Source organism: Hemiscyllium ocellatum, chromosome 13 (assembly GCF_020745735.1).
Source record: "Hemiscyllium ocellatum isolate sHemOce1 chromosome 13, sHemOce1.pat.X.cur, whole genome shotgun sequence".
NCBI lineage: Eukaryota > Metazoa > Chordata > Chondrichthyes > Orectolobiformes > Hemiscylliidae > Hemiscyllium > Hemiscyllium ocellatum.
Window position 1 is genome coordinate 24857235 of NC_083413.1, and position 17423 is coordinate 24874657.

Sequence of the window (17423 nt, forward strand, 5' to 3'; positions counted from 1 at the left end):
AGTGAGGGGTAGGAAGAGCTGTTAGCAAAGCTTACAGTATTCTCAGCTTCATAAATAGAAGCAGAGTACATGATTAAGGAAGCTGTGGTGAACTTATATAAAAGTTAAAACTCATTCAGTACCAGGTTATAGTCCAATGGGTTTATTTGGATGTATTAGCTTTCAGAGCTCTGCTCCTTCACAGGTAACTAGTGGGAACAGGGTCATAAGACAGAATTTATAGCAAAAGATCGCAGTGTCATACAATTAAAACAGTATATTGAACAAACCTCGATTGCTATTAAATCATCTTTTAGAATGGGTTGTAGGTTTCAGTTCATTAATATGTAAATCCCAGAACTTATTTTAAGTCACATTCTCAAGGTAACTTAAGGTTTTATAAAAGAAAGTGACATCTCAGCTCAGACAATGTATTAAAGATGGGGTTAGAATCTGTCTGTATCGCAATCTTGAGTCAGACTGGTTCTGTTTCCAAAGTAGGAATTTATAAAATGTTATATGGAATGACTGCCTGCAGGTTGTGTGCTTGCTGAGCAAAAATAGAATATATCTGGAAATACAATTCTGCAAATGCAAATTCACCCCATAGACATGTGTCAATGTGTGCGCGCACGCATGTGAGGAAGAGTGAGTGTACGTGTGTGCATGCGAGAGAGAGCATGGGTGTGTGTTTGCTTGTGCTTGGTAGAGTTGAGTGTAACTTATATAAGTCACTGGTTAAACATCAGCTGGAGTATCATTTACATTACTGGGCACTACACTAGGAAGGATGTGAAAGCATTAAAGAGGGCACAGAAAAGGGCAAAAGAATGTTTCCAGGGATAAAGTGCTTTGCAAAAGAAGCAAATAGAAGGTGACAAAACCCTTTTTCAACATTGCAAGTAGGAGATGGACTGCACTGTCTAGAAGGTTCAAACAAAGCATTCAAGACAGAATTAAATGATTAATTAAATAGAAACCATATGTAAGGATACAGAAAAAAGGCAGGAGTTTGTAATCAAGTCAAAATGCTGAGAGAGACAGTGCCTATGCAATGAACAGAATAGCTTAGTTCGTTTCTATGATTGTCACCACAGCTTTCTCAAGGGCAATTAAAGATGGACAGTAAATGCTGATCAATCCAGTTGTGTTCACATGCCTTTAAAGAATTAATCAAATATGCATGTATAGAACAACAATACAAGTTATAATATTAAGGATAATCCAAAGAGATTCTACAAGCATTAAGAGCGAGAGAGCAGGGCCTCTTAAAAGATCAAAGAGGCCACCTTTGCGTTGAACCTCAGGAGATGGGAGAGATATTAAATAAATGTTTTGTGCTAGTTTTTGCTATGGAAAACAAAAATTGAAGCTAGAGAATTCAGGGAAATAAATATTGATGTTTAGAAAACAGTTCACATTACAGAAGAGGAAGTCTCAGAAAATATAAAGGTGGATAAATCAGGTTGTAAGTTTGCTTGCTGAGCTGGTAGGTTTGTTCTTGGATGTTTCAATCACCATGCTAGGTAACATCAGTGAGCTTCGGGTGATATGCTAGTGTTCTGTCCCACTTTCTATTTATGGGTCTTGTTCTGTTAAGGTGGATGATTATCTTTTCCGGTTGTTTTTCTCAGAGATTGGTAAATGGGTTCCAAATCGATGTGTTTATTGATGGATTTCCGGTTGGAATGCCAGGCCTCTAGGAATGCCCATGTGTGTCTCTGTTTAGCCTATCCTAGGATGGATGTGTTGTCCCAGTCAAAATGGTGTCCTTAGTCAGTGTGTAGGGATACTAGCGATAGTGATCCATGTCTTTTGATGGCTAGTTGGTGTTCATGTATCCTGGTAGCTAGTTTTCTGATGTCTGTCTAATGTAGTATTTGATGCAGTCCTTGCACGGTATTTTGTAAATGATATTCGTCTTGCTGTTTATTGGTACAGGATTCTTTACATTCATCAGTAGCTGTTTCAGTGTATTGGATGTGGACACAAAGGACTTCCTAGCAGCATTGGAATCAACATTGAATAACAATGAACGCATGGAAGAAAGCCAGCAGACCATCAGATAAACAGTTGCACCAACACAAAGCAGGAACAAAGAAGGGAACACACAACACACAGGAAAGGAAAACCCTAGAAGGACTCAAAATCAGAAACATTGTAATCCTACCTGCAGACAAAGGGTGCAGGACTGTCATCCTAAACAGAACACAGTATATTTAAAAGCTGAACTCACTGCTCACACCCCAGTCCAACACCAGCATCTCCAAATCACAAATATCAACACCTTCCAACAGGTGGCAATAGACTCAACTCCACAGCTACAAAATGCATCACAGCTTACTGAGGTAACTCCATAAGATCAGGCAAAAATAACAAGACAGATCTCCAATAAATGAAACCAGATGGATCCAAAACACCTTGCTTCTACAGATTATCTGAAGTACACAAACCAGGGGCCCTCCTCAGATCCATAGTCTCACTCGCCATCACACCAACATACAGACTAGCAAAAGGATCTCCATCAAAACCTGAAATATGTAGTAGAAGACTCATACTATTCTATCCACTCCACCCAAGATTTCCTGAACAAAGACACAAAGAAGAGGATGAAGTCATGGTCTCCTTCAATGTAATGGCCCTATTCATATCAATTAACATCTGCCTGGCCAAAGAAACATTGATCACACTACCAGACGAACCAAGAACTCAAAGCCCAGACAGCACCGACTCCATCCTCAAGCTAGTAGACCTGTGCCTCACTACCCACTTCACCTTTAAAGACATGACCTACAAACAAATGAATGGAACACCCATGGGATCACCATATCAGGATTCTTAGCAGAAGCAGTAATTCAGAGACTCAAATGAACAGCCTATCCCATGATCCAACCCAAGCTTTGGGTCCACTACATAGATGACACCTTTATCACCACAACAGCATAAATTAGAGGAAACCTACATCAACAACATCCTTACCGAAATAAATTTCATAAAAGAGGAAGAGAACAACAGATTCCCCTGTCTAGACGTCACAGTGGAATGAACAATTAATGGAGAACTGCAGACCAGCATCTACAGGAAAGCAACATACACAGACCAGATACTTAACTACAGGAGCAATCATCCCAACACCCACAAACAGAGCTGCATCAGGACATTATTAAAATGAGCCACAACACATTGCAGCACCCAGAAACTATGGGCAAAACAGCGGGTACATGATAAACACAATCCACCAATTCCTAAACAACAAACTCAAACAAGAAAACAAAACACACCCAGAAACTCTAGCCACATTACCATGCCAAAACATCTTGGAGATGACTACCAGACTACTCCGATCCCTTGGCATCATGGTAGCCCACAAACCTACCAACACACAAACAGCTACTGATGAACGTAAAGAACCCTGTACCAATAAACAGCAAAACAAATGTCATTTATAAAATACCCTACAAGGACTGTAACAAACACCACATTGGACAGACAAACAGAAAACTAGCCACCAGGATACACAAACACCAATTTGTCATCAAAAGACATGATGCACTATCACGAGTATCCTTACATACATACAAAGAAGGATACCACTTTGACTGGGACAACACATCCATCTTAGGGCAAGCTAAACAGAGACACGGATAGGAATTCCTAGAGGCCTGGCATTCAAACAAGAACTCTATCAATAAACATATCAATTTGGATCCCATTTACCAACCTCTGAGAAAAATAACTAAAAATGATATCACCCACCTAAACACACACAAATAGAAAACAGACAGAACACCAGCACTTCACCGGAGACTCTCTGATGTTACCTAGTGTGGTGATGAAACATCTGAAAACAAATCTACCAACTCAGTGAGCAAACTTACAACCTGAACTACAAATCTTCTCAAACTTCAAAAGATGGATAAATCTCCAGGATTTGACATGTAATTGCAGAGTCTCTTGCAGAAATATTTTTATCATCTATAACCATGTGAGGTGTGCTAGGTGACTTGAGTGGCTAATGTTGTGCCTTTGTTTATGAAGGGATGTAAACAGAAGCCTGGAAACTACAGACCTGCGAGTCTGACTTCAGCAGTAGGTAAATTGTTGAAAGCAATTCTGAAAAATAGGATTTATATGCATTTGGAAAAGCAAGGAATGATTAGAAATAAACAGTATGGTTTTGTTCAAGGAAAATAGTTGTGAAACTTGTTTGTGTATTTTTGAGGAAATAAGAAGATAGAGAGCAGAGTGCTAGATATTGTTTACTTGGACTTTAGTAAAGCCTTTAGCAAAACATTGGCAGACTAATTAGTAAGTTAGATCACATGGGATTCAGCGTGAGCTTGCCAATTGAATGCAAAATTGGCTTAATGACAGGAGATGGTGATGATGGAGGGCTGTTTTTCAGACTGGAGGTCTGTGACTAGCATGATTCTGCAGGTATTGGTGCTGGGTGCACTTTTGCTTGTCACTCAGAATATGATTCAGACGAGCATGTAGAGGGTATGGTTAGTAAGTTTGCAGATTACACCAAACTTGGTGGTGTAGTGGATGGTGAAGAATGTTATCTAAGATTACAAAGAGATCTTGATCAATTGGGTCAATAGGTTGAGGTGTGACAGATGGGGTTCAATTTGGATAAACGCGAGGTATTGCAGTTTGGTGAAACAAACAAGGACAGGACTTATACAATCAAAAGTAGGCCCTTGGGTAGTATTGTAGAACCAAGACACATAAGGGCTCAGTTCTACAATAGTTCTATAAATAGTTTTTTGACGTTTGTGTCACATATAGATAGGGTGGTTAAGGTGGCATTTAGCATGCTTACCTTCCATGCTCCGACCTTTGAGCACTGGAGTTGGAACATTGTGTTGAGATTGTACAAGAAGTCGCTGAGACCTCTTCTGGAGTAATGTATCCAGTTCTGGTCACCCTGTTATAAGAAGGCGATTAATCTGGAAAGGGTTCAGAAGAGATTTACCAGCAAGTTGCTGGGAATGGAGGATTTGAGTGACAAGGAGAAGCTGGATAGGCTGGGACTTTTTTCACAGATATATAGGAAGTTTATAAAATCATGAGGGGCATAGATAATGTCAGTAGTAGGTGTCTTTTCCCTAGGGTGGGGGATTTCAAGACTGGGGACATATTTTCAAGGTGAATGGTGAAAGATTTAAAAAATGATGAGAATTTTTTTTTTTTACATAGACTGGTTTGTGTGCGAAATGAACTTTCAGAGGAAGGTGGGTCTGTTTCAATGCAAGAAGTGTCAGGAATAAGAGTGATGAACTTAGGGCATGGATTAGTACTTAGAACTATGATGTTGTGGCCATAATGCAGACATGGATTTCACAAGGGCAGGGATAGTTGTTGGATGCTCCAAAGTTTAGATCTTTTAAAAAGAACAGTTTCGGAGGGGAATAGCTTTGTTAATTAGAGAGTGCATCACAGCTGCAGAAATGAAAATTATTGAGGAGGGTTTGTCTACTGAGTCAGTGTGGGTGGAGGTCAGTAACAGGAAAGGAGCAGTCACTTAATTGGGTGTTTTCTATAGACCCCCCAATAGCAGCAGAGAGGTGGAAAGAGAGATTGGGCAGCAGATCTTGGAAAGGTGAAGATGTAACAGAGTTGTTGGCATGGGTGACATCAACTTCCCTCATATTGATTGAAACCTCCTAAATGCAGATGGTCTGGATGGAGCCAATTTTGTCAGGTGTGTCCACGAAGGATTTCTGACTCAGTATGCAGATATGCTGACTGGGGTGGGTGCATAGAACATAGAACATAGAAGGATACAGCGCAGTACAGGCCCTTCGGCCCTCGATGTTGCGCCGACCGAATCCTACCTAACCTATACTAGCCCAATAACTTCCAAATGCCTATCCAATGCCCGCTTAAATGACCATAAAGAAGGATATGTTGGGTGCATGTTGGATTTGGTGCTATGCAACAAGCCTGGCTAGGTGTCAGATCTCTCAGTGGGATAGACAATGACCCCAACAGTATGGGAAGGGCTTTAATTAGAGCAGAAAAAACTATACAGGTTTTAGACAGGAGCTGTGAAGTATAAATTGTGAACAACTGTTCTACGGGAAAGGCACAATAGAAATGCGGAGGTTGTTTCAGGAGCACTTATTGCGAGTGTTGAATAACTTTGTCCCACTGAGACAAGCAAGGAATGGTAAGGTGAAGGAGCTTGGATGACAAAAGTAGAAAAGCTTCTCGTCAAAAGAAGGAAGCTTACTTCATGTTGATGAAGCAAGGTCTGGCACAGCTTTAGAGGTTTACAGGGTAGCTAGCAAAGAACTCAAAAATGGACTGAAGAAAGCTAGAAGAGCACACACACACACATTAAAAAAAAGAGGTTGGGGGAAGGATTAGGGATAAGCCAAAAGCATTCTATGTGTACATGAGGAATAAGAGAATGATCAGAGAGGGGGTAGGGCCAGTCAGAGATAATGGAATGAACTTGTGCTTGGAGTCTGACGATAGAGGGAAGGCGCAAAATGGTTTTTTTGCTTCAATATTCACTAGAGGGACCTTGGTGATTGTGAGAACACCATGGACCAGGTTAAAAGGCTTGAACAGATTGATATTAAGGAAGTGGATGTGCTGGGAACTCTGGGAAGCATCAAGATTGTTAAGTCCCCAGGGGCAGACTAGATATATCCAAGGTTACCATGGGAAGCGAGGAATGCGATTGCTGTGCCTCTGGCAATGATCTTTGCATCCTCATTCTCCACAGGAGTAGTACTGGTTGATTGGAGGGAGGCAAATATTGTTCCTCTGTTCAAGAAAGGGAATAGGAAAATGCCTGGGAATTACAGACCAGTCAGTTTTACATCTGTGGTAAGCAAGGTATGGAAAGGAATCTGAGAGATAGGATTTATGACTATTGTGAAAATAACAGTTAGATTAAAGATAGTCAACATGGCTTTGTAATGGCAAGTCATATCTCTCAAGTCTTATTGCATTCTTTGAGGACATGAGGAGACAAGTTAATAAAGGTCAAGCAGTGGATGTGGGGTATATGGATTTAAGTAAGGTATTTGATAAGGTTCCACACAGTAGGCTCATTCAGAAAATTAGGAGATATGGGATACAGACTGGCCGAAAGAAGACAGCGAGTGGTAGTGGATGGAAAGTATTCCGCCTGGTGGTCAGTGACCAGTGGTGTCCCACAGGAATCTGTTCTTGGGCCTCTGCACTTTGTAATTTGTATAAATGACTTGGATGAAGAAGTTGAAGGGTGGGTTAGTAAGTTTGCTGATGACACGAAGGTCAGTGGTGTTGTAGATATTGTAGCCTGCAAGAGCCCTCGACACTATGACATTGACAGGATGCAGAGATGGACTGAGAAGTGGCAGATGGAGTTCAACTTGTTAAATGTGAAATGATTCATTTTGGAAGGTTGAATTTGAATGCTGAATACAGGGCTAAAGACAGGATTCTTGGCAGTGTAGAGGAACAACGGAATCTTGGGGTCCATGTCCATAGATCCCTCACAGTTGCTACTCAAGTTGATAGGGTTGTTAAGAAGGTGTATGTTGTTTTGGCTTTTGTTAACAGGGGGATTGAGTTTAAGAGCCGCGAGGTTTTGCTGCAGCTCTATAAAACCCTGGTTAGACCATACTTAGAATATTGCATCCAGTTCTGATGCCTCAGTATTGGAAAGATGTACGGTAGATGCTTTAGAGAGGGTGCAGAGGAGATTTACCAGAATGCTGCCTGGATTGGAAGGCTTGTCTTATGAAGAGAGGTCAAGTTAGCTCAGGCTTTTGACACTGGAGAGAAGGAAGATATGTGAATTGATCGAGGTGTACAAGGTAATGACAGGCATAAATAGAATAGATAGCCAGAAACCTTTCTCCAGGGTGGTCATGATGGGTCATCATTTTTGGAGGAATGGTGATTGGAGGAAAGAATAGGGGAGCTGTCAAGAGGGAAGTTCTTTACAGAGGATGGTGGCTGTGTGGAATGCACTTCCAGCAGTGATAGAGTCAGAGACTTTAGGGGCATTTAAGTGACTGCTGGACAAGCACACGAACAGCTGTAAATTGAGAGGTGTGTAGATTAGGTTGATCTTAGATGAACATAAATGCGGGGGGGGGGGTAAAATCATTTCAATTCTGATGGAAGATTATAGATGTGAGACATTAATTCTACTTTTCAACACAGATGTCGCCATATGCTGTTGAGTATTTTCAGCATTTTAGACCACAAGACGTAGGAGCAGAAGTGGCCATTTAATCCATACAGTCTTACTTGCTAGTGAGATTACAGCAATTTGATAATCCTTCACTACACTTTCCTACCCTTTCCCCTAACCCATGATTCCCTTAATAATTTAAAAAAAGTCTATTTCAGCCTTGAATGAATCCAACAATCCAGCCTGCACAGTCCTCCACAGTAAAGAAGTCACTAGATTCATTATCCTCAACTATCTCAAATTGGTGAAATCTTAGTCTGGTGTTGTTATACTTTCTGGTCCTAATCTCACCCAAGCGGAGACATTTTCTCTGCATCTACCCTGTCAAGTCCAGGAGGAATACTTTATTTTTCAATAAAATCATTTCTCATTCTTCTAAACTCCAATGAATGTACCCAAACTCCCTATTTAAATTAATCCCTTCATAGGCAGGTGAACCTACTGAACCTTCGCTGGACTGTCTTCAATGTCATTACATCTCACCTTCAATAAAGGGACTACAACTGCTCAGCGTTCTTGGTGGTGCTCCAACTTGTACCTTACATAGTATTAACAAGATTTAGATTTTTCTATTCCATTCCCTTTGAAATTTGCCTTCCATATTACCCGTTGAATTATATACTAGCTTTTTGTGATTCAGACAAGACTGTCAAATTTCTTTGTGCTACAACTTTCTGCAGTCTTTCTCCATTTAAATAATACGCAGCACCTTTATTCTTCCTGCCAAAGTGCATAACCTTACAGTTTCCCTATTATATTCCAACTGCCAAGTTACTGCCCACTCACTTTAACCTGACTATATCCCTTGATAGGCTCCGGTCATCCTCACCACTTGTCTTCCCACCTATTTTTGTGTCATCTACAAACTTGGCTATAGCACATTCACTTTCCTCAACCAAGTGATCAATATATCTTGTAAATAATTGTGGTCCCAGCAGTGATCCCTGTGGTACCCCAATTTTACTTTGCCATCTTGAAATGTCTCCTTATCCCAATCCGTTTTCTATTGTTCAGCCAATCCTCTCTCCATGGTAATATACTACCACCAATACAATGGGCTCATATTTAGTAGTTTTACATACAGTGCCTTATTGAAATGCCGTTTGGAAATCAAATATATGCACTGATGCCTTATTCTCATCCCTGCATGTTATCAAAAAAATTTAGTAGACTTGTCAGGCATATTTTCTCCTTTTGAGGCCAAGCTGACTGCTTGATTGTATCATGCATTTCTAAATGATCTGCTATTGCATCCTTTATGAGAATCTAACATTTTCCCAGTGACAGTTGTTAAGTTAATGGGCTGACACATACCTATTTATTTTCCTCCCCTTTTTGAATAAGGATGTTATGTTGATGGTTTTCCGATCCTCTAGTATTTTTCCAAGTTTAAGAATTCTATAAAACACACAAACAGTGCATCCACTCTCTCTACAGCTACTTCCTTTAAATGTCCTAGAATGCATTCCATCAGGTCCAGTGGACCTATTGGTCTTTTGCTCCATTAGTTTCCTTAGTGCTTTTCTCTAGTGATAGCTAATCTACTGATTTCCTCACCTCCTTTTGCCCCTTGGTTATTTGTGTTTTGACAATGCTATTTTCTGTCTTCTACTGTGAAAATTTAAAAACAAAACTATTCATTCAACTACTGTACCATTTCCTGATTCACATTATTTTTTTCTCCAGCCACAATCTGATGTGCCAACGTTGACTTTGGTCTCTAACTTCCTTTATGTATATTTGAAGAAGCTGTTACTGTCTAGTTTTATATTACTTACTAGTTTACTGTCAAAGTTTAATTTTCTCCTTTATTTGTTATCTTTTGTTGGTTTTTAAAACTTTCCAAATCCTCAGACAGATCATAAATCTTTGCCATACTTATTTTCCTACGATTTGATACTCCTCTTAACTTTCTTGATTAACTATGGCTAGTTTATTCCATTTTAAGAATACAATTTTCAATTCAGACTTTTGGCAGTACTTGTTCATTGTAATTTCCGTTTTGTGACTTTCTGCTTACAAATATTTTTGCTGTATAGCTTTAATTTTGCTAAATATAAATTCTAGATTAGTCCAACTGCAACAGTCTCACGTGTTGTTTACTAAAGTAGACTAATTAGTGGACCCACCCCCTCCAAAATCTTGCCTCAGTAACGGTAACATTAATGGTCAGAAAAACCCCATCTAGTTCACGAATGTCCTTTTAATGAATGAAATTTGCCATCCTGACCCAGTGTGGTTTCCATATCACTCCAGGCCCACACCAACGTGACCACAAGATCAAAAGTAGACCATTCAGCCCATCAAGTCTGCTTCTCTATTCATTGAGATCACTGATCTGACAATCCTTAATTCCAGTTTCTTCTCTTTTTCCAATAACTCTGGATCTATCACTGCCTTGAGTACGCTTAATGACCAAGCCTTAACAACCTTACGTGGTAAAAAATTCCACAGATTCACAACAGTAAAAATAAATTCCTCATCTGTCCACTGTGGGGAGTAGCCAGGAGCTGCCTACGCATACCAATGACTCAGTGGGACAGTCGCCAGGAGCTGGATGGTGACTTAGCTACATAGCCAGAGCCCAGGCCTCTTCTCTCAAATCTTTCTACAGCAGCCCAAAACAATTCCTTCAAGTTTCAGTGGCTGTGAACATTGCCGGCTGTCTCTTATCAGCTGAAAGGAGCTGCTTAAACTGGTCTAGGCCCTATACTCCTGTTGGGGTTATCATTAACACTCCCAACAAGAAGCTGATCCTCAGCCAGGATGTGGCTTAGAACCTCTGCTTCTACAAGAGCTAGGTGGATTGGCAGAACTCCACAGCCTGCCCCTGAACAACTGCTTCAAGATGCTCAGGTCAAGGAACATGTAGGTGCGAGAACCCCTCCTAACAAACAGATCCTTCTTTCCTCCTGTGAAATACTGTGGTTGCTGGACACTGAAAATGAAAGTGGGAAACCTCCAATTCCCAGAGGAAACCCGAAGACTCACCACTATATTCCAGGCCTTGGGTTGGGTCACTGATCCTCCAAATCATCGACTCGTTCACTGCTGCAATTGCTACTGAAGAGGTTAACAAGCTGTAGCAACACATAAGAGGGAGAAAGGGCCTCAGGGTGGAGGGACAGCTCCTTGCAAAATCTACTAAGACACAAAAAAAGAGAATACTTAAGAAACTCACAGGTTCAGCAACTGCGAAAAGAGAAACACAGTTAATGTTTCAAGCATGACTGAAGACAACAAATGCTGGAGATCATAATAGGTGAGACAGCATACATGGAAAGAGGGAAAGCTAATGTTTTGAGTCTAGACGACTCTTCAGAGCTGAAGTGTGGATTGGAGAGTATTCATGCTGTAGTTTGGACTGGGGGAGGTGGAAAGAGCTGTTCTGGGGCTAGTGGGTGTAGGCTGCTGATGAAGAAAAGATGTTGTTAGTTTAGCTTAAGTGATTGGGATGTGAGAACAGCAGAAAAATGGTGAGTCTCCTGTCAGACTTGAAAGGATAGTAGGTGTGATGGAGGGGTGGTGGGGAAGACGTGTTTACAAGTTGAAGGCGCCAAACTCAATACTAAGTCCAGAAGGCTGTAAAGTGTCTAGTTTAATGATGAGATGTTGTTCCTCCAGTTTGCACTATAATTCACTGGAAGTATGATTCTCTTTCAGAAGAGATGGTAAAGGTGGTGGGAGGTATGTGAAGTTGCAAAGGTAGAGTGAGTGTAAGGTAGCAGAGAAGAGGCACTTACCCTTACCCATTTTCCTACACTGCTGTTCGTTCTTCAGTTGGCTGAGACTGAACTGAACCAGCTGGCAACCGTGGTAGCAGGACATCCCTCAACTGCACTGCCCCATCCACAAGGGTCTTCCGAAACCTTTCCACAAAGTGGAATGCTAAATTTCTGTATGCTGCCATGCTTAGCAGCAAATATCAAGGAGCATTCGGAGACAATAGCAGAACTACAATCCAGGAGTACAATGGTATTGTTTCGAGACGGCACTGGTGACAGACATTCTGATCTGTCCCAGGGTATCCAGGCAGTGGGAGTTCTCTAAGGTACAGTGTAATGATAGACTCCAACAAATGTCAGATGAGAGGGGCACCATTGCTAAGATAGCACCAGAATGTTCACTGAGGCTTGCAGAAAGCAGTCCTCCATAACACATGACAAAACAGGTGCCTCGCCAAAAGAATCAGCTGAAGAATTTTAAACTAAAACCGCTGCTAATGTTAGCTGTCAGTCACACAAGTAAAGGCTTATATAGGGAAGGTAGAATATGAAATAGCACAGTCTAGAGGTGACAAAGTCAGGACTGAGCAAATGGAAGCTTCTGAGGCTCATTTCCAGAGCATTGCTAGGGAGAAATATACAATTTCTTTCAGGCAGGAACTGAGAAGCTGAACCAGTCTCAAATCTACCTTAATATACAAACTGCGGTTGCTGGAAATCTGAAACACACTAAAACAAATTGGTGCAGAAACTCAGCAGATCTGGCACCAGTGGAGAGAGTGACAGAGTTAACTTTGAGTCATCACCCTTTTTCCTTTTCACCGCAGAGAGCAGCGCGAGCTGGGCGGAAGTGAGGTTGGAGCGCAGAGCTGGTCGGGAAGGTAAGTGATTGGTATTTGAGTGGGTGTGTTCTAGACCTCAGGCCCTACTTCGTTGGGCCTCCCTCCCATCCTCCTCCTCTAACCTAACTTTAAAGTCCACAGGTAAGCGACTCAGTGTTCTTGTTTTGGAGACAAAGTGTACAGTCATGGCAGCGCAGGCAGTGGAATGTTCCTCCTGCAGGATGTTTGAGGTAGGGGTGACCACCGATAATCCTGCCGACTTCATCTGCAGGAAATGCAGTCAGATCCTGCTCCTCACCGAACGAGTTAGGGAACTGGAACTGGAGTTGGATGAACTGAGGATTATTCGAGAGGCTGAGAGGGTGATTGATAGAAGCTACAGGGACATAGTTACGCCGGAGAACAGAGGTAGCTGGGTAACAGTTAGAGGTGGGAAGGGGAAAAAGCAAGCAGTGCAGGGTTCCCCTGTGGTCGTTCCCCTAAACAATAAGTATACAGCTTTGGAAACTGTTGGGGGGGACAGCCTTGCAGGTGTAAGCTGCGGTGACGGGGTCTGTGGCGTGAGGTCCGGCTCTGAGACTCAGAAGGGAAAGGGGGAAGAGGAGAAGAGCGCTAGTTATAGGAGACTCTCTAGTTAGAGGGACGGACAGGCGGTTCTGTGGACATGGGCGAGACTCTCGGATGGTTTGTTGCCTCCCGGGTGCCAGGGTCCGAGACGTCTCGGACCGTGTCTTCAGAATCCTCAAGGGGGAGGGTGTGCAGCCAGAAGTCGTGGTACACATTGGCACCAATGACATAGGTAGGAAGAGGGGTGGGGAGGTCATTCAAGAGCTCAGGGAGTTAGGCTGGAAGCTAAAAGCTAGGACAGAGTCGTCATCTCTGGGTTGTTGCCAGTGCCATGTGAGTGAGGCAAGGAATAGGGAGAAAGTGCAGTTGAACACGTGGCTGCAAGGATGGTGTAGGAGGGAGGGCTTCAGGTATTTGGACAATTGGACTGCATTCTGGGGAAGGTGGGACCTGTACAAACAGGATGGGTTGCACCTAAACCAGAAGGGCACCAATATCTGGGGGGTAGGTTTGCTAGCACTCTTCGGGGGGGGTTTAAACTAATTTGGCAGGGGGATGGGATCTGGACTTGTAGTCCAGCAAGTAAGCTAGCTGTTTGTCAGGATGTCCAAGAATGTAGGGAGGCTGTGGAGAAGGTAGCACTGACAGGGAATACTTGCGGACACAGAGATGGGCTCAAGTGCGTATACTTCAATGCAAGGAGTATCAGAAATAAGGTGGGTGAACTTAAGGCGTGGATCGGTACCTGGGACTACAATGTTGTGGCCATCACGGAAATGTGGATAGATGAGGGACAGGAATGGTTGTTGGAGGTTCCTGGTTACAGATGTTTCAGTAAGATTAGAGAGGGTGGTAAAAAAAGGAGGGGGGGTGGCATTGCTAATTAGAAATGGTATAACGGCTGCAGAAAGGAAGTTTGAGGGGGATCTGCCTTTGGAGGTAGTATGGGCTGAAGTCAGAAATAGGAAAGGTGCAGTCACCTTGTTGGGTGTTTACTATAGGCCCCCCAATAGCAGCAGAAATGTGGAGAAACAGATTTTAGAAAGGTGCAGAAGCCACAGGGTCGTAGTCATGGGCGACTTCAACTTCCCAAATATTGATTGGAAGCTCTTTAGATCAAGTAGATTGGATGGGCGGTATTTGTGCAGTGTGTCCAGGAAGCTTTTTTAACTCAGTATGTAGATTGTCCAACCAGAGGGGAGGCCATATTGGATTTGGTACTCGGTAATGAACCGGGACAAGTGATGGGCTTGTTAGTAGGTGAACATTTTGGTGATGGTGACCACAATTCTGTGACTTTCACCTTGGTTATGGAGAGAGATGGGTGCATTCAACAGGGTAGACTTTACAATTGGGGGAAGGGAAATTACGATGCTGTAAGACAGGATTTGAGGAGCATAAGTTGGGAGCATAGGCTGTCAGGGAAGGATGTGGTGGAAATGTGGAACTTTTTCAAGGAGCAGATACGACGAGTCCTTGATATGTATGTACCTATCAGGCAGGAAAGAAATGGTCGTGTGAGGGAGCCTTGGTTGACGAGGGAGGTTGAATGTCTAGTAAAGAGGAAGAAGGAGGCTTACATAAGGTTGAGAAACAGGGTTCAGACAGAGCAGTGGAGGGATACAGGATAGCCAGAAGGGACCTGAAGAAAGGGATTAGGAGAGCTAAGAGAGGGCATGAAAAATCCTTGGCGGATAGGATCATGGATAACCCCAAGGCATTTTATGTGTATGTGAGAAACATGAGAATGACGAGAATGAGGGTAGGTCCGATCAAGGACAGTAGTGGGAGATTGTGTATTGAGTCGGAAGAGATAGGAGAGGTCTTGAATGAGTAGTTTTCTTCAGTATTTCTGAACGAGAGGGACCGTATTGTTGAAGAGGAGAGTTTGAAACGGACTGGTAAGCTAGAAGAGATACTTGTTAGGAAGGAAGATGTGTTGGACATTTTGAACAACTTGAGGATAGACAAGTCCCCCGGGCCTGACGGGATATATCCTAGGATTATGTGGGAAGCAAGAGAGGAAATTGCAGTACCGTTGGCAATGATCTTTTCGTCTTCACTGTCAACGGGGGTGGTACCAGGGGACTGGAGAGTAGCGAATGTTGTGCCCCTGTTCAAAAAAGGGAATAGGGATAACCCCGGGAATTACAGGCCAGTTAGTCTTACTTCTGTGGTAGGCAAAGTAATGGAAAGGGTACTGAGGGATAGGATTTATGAGTATCTGGAAAGACATTGCTTGATTAGGGACAGCCAGCACGAATTTGTGAAGGGTAGGTCTTGCCTTACAAGTCTTATTGAATTCTTTGAGGTGGTGACCAAGCATGTGGATGAGGGTAGAGCAGTGGATGTAATGTACATGGATTTTAGTAAGGCATTTGATAAGGTTCCCCATGGTAGGCTTATGCGGAAAGTCAGGAGGCATGGGATAGAGGGAAATTTGGCCAATTGGATAGAAAACTGGCTAACTGGTCGAAGTCAGAGAGTGGTGGTAGATGGTAAATATTCAGCCTGGAGCCCAGTCACAAGTGGAGTTCCGCAGGGATCAGTTCTGGGTCCTCTGCTGTTTGTAATTTTTATTAATGACTTGGATGAGGGAGTCGAAGGGTGGGTCAGTAAATTTGCAGATGATACGAAGATTGGTGGAGTTGTGGACAGTGAGGAGGGCTGTTGTCGGCTGCAAAGGGACTTAGATATGATGCAGAGCTGGGCTGAGGAGTGGCAGATGGAGTTCAACCCTGCCAAGTGTGAGGTTGTCCATTTTGGAAGAACAAATAAGAATGCGGAATACAGGGTTAACGGTAGGGTTCTTAGTCAGGTGGAGGAACAGAGGGATCTTGGGGTCTATGTACATAGATCTTTGAAAGTTGCCACTCAGGTGGATAGAGCTTGTAAGAAGGCCTATGGTGTATTAGCATTCATTAGCAGAGGGATTGAATTCAAGAGTCGTGAAGTGATGTTGCAGCTGTACAGGACTTTGGTTAGGCCACATTTGGAGTACTGTGTGCAGTTCTGGTCGCCTCACTTTAGGAAAGATGTGGAAGCTTTGGAGAGGGTGCAGAGAAGATTTACCAGGATGTTGCCTGGAATGGAGAATAGGTCGTACGAGGATAGGTTGAGAGTTCTCAGGCTTTTCTCGTTGGAACGGCGAAGGATGAGGGGTGACTTGATAGAGGTTTATAAGATGATCAAAGGAATAGGTAGAGTAGACAGTCAGAGACTTTTTCCCCGGGTACAACAGAGTGTTACAAGGGGACATAAATTTAAGGTGAAGGGTGGAAGGTATAGGGGAGATGTCAGGGGTGGGTTCTTTACCCAGAGAGTGGTGGGGGCATGGAATGCGCTGCCCGTGGGAGTGGCAGTGTCAGAATCATTGGCGACCTTTAAGCGGCAATTGGATAGGTACATGGATGTTCGGCACAACATCGTGGGCCGAAGGGCCTGTTCTGTGCTGTATTGTTCTATGTTCTATCACCCTTCTTCACTTCATTTATGCCAACTCTCTTTCCCTCTCCACAGATGCTGCCAGACCGGACAAGTTTTTCCAGCAGTTTCTTTGTGTTTTCAAGTAGTTACATGATTAGCAACAAAAGTAATAAAAAAGCTAAAGAAGGACTTGCACCAATAATCGCATGCCTATGAGGAAAAAATCTAATTTATACAACACCTAACAATACAATCTTCTAAAGTGCTTTACAGCTAATGAAGAACTTGTAAAGTGTAGTCATTGATGCAACTTAAGAAATGTAGCAGCACATATTACATCTCAAACAGCAATGTCATAAACAACCAGATAATCAGTTAACAATTAATCAAGAGATAAATACTAACTAAGACACCAGATAGCGATTGAAAGATCCTTTACATCCAGGCAGAAAATGCAGCCCTGGTTTAACATCCCTGGGCGCAGCAGCCTGGATCTCATACTTAAAGGCCCCAAAGTGTGTCAATGAAGCTCCTATTTCTGACTGGGGAGAGAGAGCCATCTATTGGCCAAATCTGATGCCATGAATTTTTTCCCCCCAAAACGGAAACCAACATGAAGTCACTGCTCTTCCTGCACTGCTACTGCTAATTGACGGGATGACAACACTTCCAAGAATCATT

The 17423-nt window shown here is 42.7% G+C and overlaps 1 long non-coding RNA gene and 1 other non-coding gene across 2 annotated transcripts; both read left to right on the forward strand.

The window, feature by feature from the left end:
• Positions 1 to 4728: 4728 nt before the first annotated feature.
• Positions 4729 to 4855, forward strand: LOC132822003 (small nucleolar RNA SNORA17). The gene has a single exon (XR_009645388.1). It is a non-coding gene; the product is annotated as a small nucleolar RNA SNORA17 (small nucleolar RNA).
• A 6518-nt stretch (positions 4856 to 11373) lies between these two features.
• LOC132821478 (uncharacterized) lies at positions 11374 to 16895 on the forward strand. Its single transcript, XR_009645318.1, has 3 exons — positions 11374 to 11444; positions 12735 to 12788; positions 16836 to 16895. It is a non-coding gene; the product is annotated as an uncharacterized LOC132821478 (long non-coding RNA).
• Positions 16896 to 17423: the final 528 nt, after the last annotated feature.